We start from the raw sequence: 7,524 nt of genomic DNA on the forward strand, positions 1-7,524 counted from the left end.
GAATCGGTTAAAACGGCAGTTCAAACCGCCGTTATTTCCTGGGTTAAAAAGGCGGTTTTTGGATAGGTTAAAACGGCAGTTTGAACCGCCATTATTACCCTGACAGAGTGGCATTTTGGTTGGTTAAAACGGTATTTTTGAACCGCCGTTTTTACCCTAACAGAGTGACTTTTTGTTGGTTAAAATGGCATTTTTGAACCGCCGTTTTTACTCTGACAGTGTCATTTTTATTAGTTAAAATGGCATTTGAAACCGCCGTTTTTATCAGGTTAAAATGGCATTTCATGTTATTTAAAATGACAGTTAAATATTGCCCTTTTTTACTGGGTAAAAGTAATTTTTTTTATCGTTTAAAATGATAGTTTTTATCGTGTTAAACAAATAATTTTTTTGTTTAAAATTTCACAATAATAAGAAATCATAACTCATCAACAAAATATTACATAACTCATAAATAAAATATTAAATATAATATATAATATTTTAGTATTGGAAATAAAAAATAATAACTCCTATACAAATAAAGTATTGGAAGTCTTAATATGTAACTCTTAATACATCAAGTCTCTATCATTAAAAAAATCACACTGCTCTATTATTCGCTTCAAAAGATCTACTTTCTAACTCTTTTGGCGATGGAATCTCACTATCTTGATCCAATTCCTACAACAAAAATATAATTTAAAAACAAAATAAAAAAGAATAAATAGATAAACCATTAACTTGGACAGCGCAAAATAAATTTAAACAAAAAATGAGAATTCAGAACAACCAGACAGTAATCTTGTTTATATATCCATGTATATAACATGAGATATTTAATATTTGACCTGAATAGATCCAGGAGTTGATCCAATGTTATACTAGCTAGACGCGACGCTCATTGCCACTGCAAGAAAGATAGCTAGACTTTTGCAGGTTATACAGATACAACAAACACTAACTGCTCTCCCTTAGCAAATAACTACAACAACCAACGCCATGAAGTACAAGAGCATACTGCAGATACCCAAGGTTGTAAAGTAAAAACCAAGGAAACTCACCAAGCCAAACCCATGTCCAAGAAAATAATCTTCCTTCACTAAGAACCACTTCTACCATGCTATTCCCCTGTACGTTTATTGAAGATTTCTGGTTATAAGCTTCAGAAACTTTACTTTTGTGTCTAGTATATCAGTTAATTTTTACTGTTCTTAGAACTGGTTATTTGGACACTCGAAACATGCAAAATGCAAAGGAAAAGTGTTTGTATCTTTTATATTAAAAATCAAATTAAGATAGTATGAAAATCATGTATAAGACAAGACATACATTTTATATATATATAGTTTAATTTTCATATATTTACACAAGTTCCATCACATATTATTTTTCCTGTTCTTTGTTTCCAATGCATCATATATAATAATTAGTATATACATCTTAATTCCAAAGAGGCTTGCAAGTCACAAATTGTTTTCAACAATAATATTGTATTATTGGAGCCATTGAATTCATGCTATATTATAGATATATAAGTTATACTATTAAGCAATTCATTAGTCATCATTACTGCAACATCCATTGAAATACATGTGTTTTAGATTGTTCCTATCATTGTTTTAATCGTAAACAGTGTATAAATTTCTGATTAAGCCATCTTAAATAAAGCAAGAGCTAGTTTGTGAACATTAATTTTAAGAAACTAATTAAATTACTGTTTTTTTTTTCATTTATAAAAATGACTATAGATCATATCATATATAGCAATTGGATTTATAGGAAGAAAGGATCAGGGTTATCATTACTGAAGTTCCAGCTAGCGTAATTTCCTTCTACTCCTTATTGGTCCTTGCTTCGCTAGGTAACATATATAGAGGGTGGCTTTTCCTTCACTCAAGCCATGATTTGGTATTAAAAAATAGAAAGAAGCTGTCCAGTCATTTATTAACAAATCAGGTACTATGTTAGTGTTGTGTGATTACCTCTCATCTCGCTGGATCCAACCGGAACGCTTCCAAGGCACGCTTCTGGCATAGTGTTTCAGCCATGTCAATATACCTGAAATAAGAAAGATAAAAAATCATTAAATTGATTCAATATTTCAATGTGACACTCCTATAAAAGAAAGCGAAAGAGTGACAAACTCATTTCCACCATAGTAACTAGCACCAGGATATCCCTCACTGTATTTGTTTGTCATGATAGACCCTACAGCTTCCATCACAGAGACAGAGGTGAAATTTTTTAAGGGTATGACTTCTAGCCCCTTCACAAAAACAAAAACAAGAAGTCAATCTATATATGTGGTGAAAACTGGAAAGCAAAACTCTACCATCATCTCATCAATCATCATATATGATAGGCAATAAAACATTCAAATGTTTTGCATAAACTCAGATAGTTGCATTATTTTTTTCAAGATTTTCTATATCCCTGGCAAAGATGCAAGTAATAATAAACTAATATATTACCTTCCATTATCTAGCTTTCTCTAGCTCAATTATATCAGCAATCTCAGGATCAACTTCCTCAAGTAAAGCATTCAATTGCTTTGGCCACTACAAAGGCAAATCAATATATTACAATAGAAGTATGATTTTTCTTCCTTTCTGCTTGAAAGTTGAAACAATATGTATATCTAGATATGCATAACATTAACTGTAATTATATAATAAGCTTACCAAAACTCGGGATTTTTCTTTGTCATAAACAGCTTCATCAGGTAAAGAGGACTACATTCAAAAGCAAGGGAAAAGAATGGCAAGTATTTAATTGGTTAAGGTAGGGGAGCATAGAATATTATGAATATGAATATTTATTATTATAAAGATAATAATATAATATAAAGCATATATGGTTGGAAATTTGATTAAAGAAGACCTTGTAGTAAACAGTGGTGCCTGCACTAAAGAGAGGACGTAAAGGCTTGTCCATGGAAGTTGAAAGTCTGCAAAGAAGTGCCATTGCCATTGCCATCTCCAAGACACAGAACACAGGGTGTGTGTGTGTGTGTGTGTTGTTGGCTCTTGATGATCCACTCCTTATTCCTTAGCCCCACTTCTGCTCCTCGATGGTTCATTGTCACCACTACTAACAAAGTGTGCAATAGTGATAAACAACCCTTACAAGGTTTACTACCAACCAGCACAGAATTAAATGTCCATAATGATCAAATCCCTACATGATTTGAAAACTGTAAAATATTTATATATGCACCAATTATCTTGTGCAATTTATATTACTTGTTGAAACTGAATAACCCCTTCTTCAATACTTTCACCTAACCTTGAAATTTTAACAATTTCTTATACAATCAAAATCAAACTCATCTTTCTTGTACTCTATTTAACAATTTTATTTTAACAATTATTTTTACTTGCAGTTTTTAGCTTCCTCCGATCCTATAAAAATGTCTAAACATGGACCAACAATGCAAATTGAAACCACCATCAGCACCACCACATATAACAATTAATTAAATAAGCATGAAATTAGTTTCTGCTACACGTGTTCTTATGATTTTAGTGACCTCAGTAACTAGTTCTAAGGCTACAATTTCATCATGCAGTGATGTGATTAAGAACCTAAAGCCTTGTGTGAGTTACTTGGTGAGTGGAAGTGGTAAACCACCAAGACCATGTTGCTTTGGCGTTAAAGCTTTTGCAGCTACTGCAACAACTTCTGCTGATAAGAAAACTGCATGCTAATACTAAATTTAAACTAATTATTTCAAGGTCACAAGCACTATTTAAGTTCAGCATGTTAATACTCACCAGATGAATGAAAAGATGATGTCTATCTTCAAGTGGCTCTTATTTAAGTAGCTTCCATGCATCTTCTAAATAGTTCCAAATCTATTTATCTATATAAAACAACCTCATTGTTAATAACTTCATTGTTCTCTAAAGCAAATAACTTAACAAAGCACAAAAACAAGTTTCAAGCTAATAAAAGAATTTGTTGATATGTCTACAATATGTCACATACAACAATGATTAAATAAATGCATAAACCAAAAAAATAAGCATTCAAGCAATTCATCAAACACGTGCTATGCAAATCAGTAAAGCACCAACCGAGAGCATATTTACAAATCAAAACCGCAAAGAGAATGCAAATTTGTATACACGCATGTAAGAAGAAATCGAAGAAATTACATGAAGACCTTACCCCCAATTTCTGCTAACAGGGAAGAAAATCAAAACCTAAAATTACAGAAATAGAAGTAGTAACAATTTGCAAAACAAAGTATGAGTAATTAAAAGAAGAGAATGTGGATTTGTATATAAAACTAATTCAACGAAGATGGAGAAGGAGAAGCTTCACAGAGGACAACACGGTGGAGCAGGAAAAATCACACAGCAGATCCATCGATTGAAGTGAAACGTTGATGGAGTGAAATGTTGAAGGAGGAGATCGCAGCTAGAAGAAAAGCGTTGATGGAGGAGCTTGCCGCCAGAGGAGAGCCTCGTGGATGAGATTGCAGATCTCATATTGCGATGGAGTTTATTCTAGGTTTCTCACATTGCGATGGAGGTTCGATTAAATAGCACAATCTTTATTAATGAAATAGAAGAATTTTTATATCAGTGAAGCAGAGTAAGTAATGGCGTTTAAATCTGTCAAAAACACCAAAAAACCGCTGCTTTCTGGAAGCAAATTATGGCAGCTGCATAAATCGCCTTAATTTATGAATATAATGGCAGTTTTATAGAAACGCCATTATGTTGCTGCCATTTTGTGCTCTTTTTTTTGTAGTGCTATCACTAAGACATCCTCGACACTCTATTTTCTTTTCTATTTCTAATATAGCAAATGAACTCGGAATTGCACAAACTTTATATCCAGGCGTTCATATTGAAATAAGCTTTCTAACAAACTAAATATCATAATTTTCTGATTTTTCTAGCCTCAAGAATAAAGGAAAAACCGTGACTACTCTGCAGTGCATAAAACCAGAAAAATAGCAGCAGCATGTGATATTCAAAATTCAATATAAAATCCAAGTTAAATCCAATGACTTTGAAAATTAATGTAGTTAAACATTACTCATCCAGGTTTCTTTCTCAATTGGTTCTGAGTCAATACCATTTTTAATGAAAAAGTTACATTACCTGGAAGTTAAGTAAAAATGAGACAAAATCTGTTTTAAAAACCAACAAGCTTAGTACCTTTCAATTAGAATAACTTTTATTACAAAACTCCAATTAAGCTAAATTTTGATTTAAGGACCCCTAGCTCATCCAAAAACAAGTGTGTCTTGGTTGCAACCCAATTTCTATTTAATTCTAAGAGTTACAAGCATTGGAAGTTGATGCATAGCTTGCTGAAATCTGTTTCTTTTCAGTTTTGACCACCAATATTCAAAAATTCACAACTCCCAATCCTCAACTCTTAAAATTCTGAAATTTTAGAGAAATAAATCAAGTTAATCAAATTTTATAACAAAATTGGTTTTGCTCCAAAACTCAACTCGTAGAAGTCGCAGAAAGACAAAAAAGTTGCTGCCCTGTTTGATCTTTTCTGCTGCTGGACAGATTTAACAACCTAACTTTAAAAATTTGCCATAAATTGTAAATTTAAGAAAAAGGTCCCAAATTTTCCAGTTTAGTTCCTTATATTCCCAAGTTTAGCCCAAACTTGGTCTCATACAATTCCGATCATTACGTAATTAGTTACAGCATATACAATACCACCACAACACAACTCTACATCCTTATTAACAAACACCAATTCTAATCCATCATAAATAAATATAAGAGCACACCATTAATAACTTTCACACCTCATAATTCTAATATATAAATTCACTAACAAATCTATTCTAACAACATTACAAGGCTAATCATTAAATACAACAAACAATCCAACTTATTCTATGGTTCCTCTAACCTAAGTTTTCACAACACCGTAAATATTAAACGTGCGAAACTTAAACCATACCTTGGCTGATCACTTAATTCACCCAAGGCAGCCTCACAACTCAAAATTACAGCCCCTCCAAACTCAATCAAACAGCCCCAAACCAAGCTTGATCACCAACAAGCCTCCAACAAGCATCAACATTCACATACACACTACCTAAACCACAATTAACACATCCAAACATAACAACTCAATACCCAAATTCCTAAATTCAGAAATTTCATTAGGGTTTAAGATCTCTTACCTTTACCCACTGATCCTTGGGCAATACCCACAAGAAATCAAGTCTAGTGGACCCCTAAAACATGAAAATCATCAAGGAATTGAGTTTCTCAAACCTTAAACCCGAAATTCATATACCAGCCGAAATGGATCTAGGAAAAAGTGATTTACTTACTGTTTTATTTGAATAGAATTGAAGAACTCAACGAGCCCGATGCGTGACCGCAAACGGCTCGTCAATCGGAGCTCCGGATCAAAAGTTATCAAAGAAAGAAGATCAAGCTAGGTTTTGGAATTCATTCTCTTCTTCTCCATGCATTTACGTTGCTTCTGTTGTGTTCTAAGGCAGAAAATGAGCTTTAGCTCATTTATATACTGGGCTGGTTGGGCCCATGGGCCTGGTTTGGGCTCGGTTCAACCGGCTCGGCCCATTCGGCTCAATTTTGGGCCAAATTTTTCGAAAGTGATATCAAAATTCTCGTTTTGCCGAGCTCTATCCTATTTTGATATTAGCTTTGCATATTTAATTTTCCTATTAAAAATTCGATTTATTGACTAATTATATACCGATTTTAGCGGGGTTTACAAATCACATTTTATAAAATTCAACCTAAACCCAAAATAACAATTATCTAAATTAAATTATATGTCCTTTCATTATTTTTTTATTGCTGGAACTTTTATTTCAATTTATATAAAATAACTAATTACAGTAAAAGTTGTACATAAACATTAATTAACTTAAACTTAAAGTATTTATAAAAATTAATTTAATCATTCCTAATAAATCAACCTCTAAGAGCTCAACTTAATAAAATAAACCATAATTTATTCGTGATAGAAATTACCTAAATTAAATTATATAATATTTCCATTACTAAATTTTATTTTTCAATCATATGAAATAACCAATTATAAAAATTACATAAGAATATTAATTAACTTAACTCCAAATTTTAATAAAACTATTTTAATAAAATTTTAATAAGGAGTTCAAAATAAAATAAGTCACAACTTATTTATAATAGGAGTTACTTAAATTAAAGTGTACAATTGTTTCTTATTTTTCAATTTTTAAAATGATGCAAGATATTCAATTATAATAAAATTACTTCAGAATATTAAATGATTCAAAATGAATTTATCTCCGAATCTCTTTAATTATTTCTAATAGAATAATTTCTAAAATTATAAAGTTTAAACTTGATAAGATAAAATCACAATTCATTCATATTTAGATTTTTAAAAATGTGGGATGTTACAGTTTGCACCTCGTTTGTATGCGAACTTTATCCTAAATCATGTGTACGAGACTCTTTGTAACACCCTAATTACCCTAAGCCTTACCTCGCGTCGTAAAGCAAAGGTTAATCAAAGGTTACGACAATTCAAAAG

The 7,524-nt window shown here is 31.8% G+C and overlaps 2 long non-coding RNA genes across 2 annotated transcripts; both read right to left on the reverse strand.

Moving 5' to 3' along the window:
- Positions 1–2,452: 2,452 nt before the first annotated feature.
- Positions 2,453–3,059, reverse strand: LOC107609580 (uncharacterized). The gene is made up of 3 exons (XR_015892068.1): positions 2,863–3,059; positions 2,664–2,714; positions 2,453–2,540 (listed from the first exon to the last, which is right to left on the reverse strand). It is a non-coding gene; the product is annotated as an uncharacterized LOC107609580 (long non-coding RNA).
- A 2,892-nt stretch (positions 3,060–5,951) lies between these two features.
- Positions 5,952–6,429, reverse strand: LOC110266628 (uncharacterized). The gene is made up of 3 exons (XR_015892143.1): positions 6,305–6,429; positions 6,152–6,205; positions 5,952–6,063 (listed from the first exon to the last, which is right to left on the reverse strand). It is a non-coding gene; the product is annotated as an uncharacterized LOC110266628 (long non-coding RNA).
- Between the last annotated feature and the right edge of the window lie 1,095 nt (positions 6,430–7,524).

The sequence above is a fragment of the Arachis ipaensis genome, chromosome B7 (assembly GCF_059453495.1).
Source record: "Arachis ipaensis isolate K30076 ecotype BB chromosome B7, ASM5945349v1, whole genome shotgun sequence".
Taxonomy (NCBI): Eukaryota; Viridiplantae; Streptophyta; class Magnoliopsida; order Fabales; family Fabaceae; genus Arachis; species Arachis ipaensis.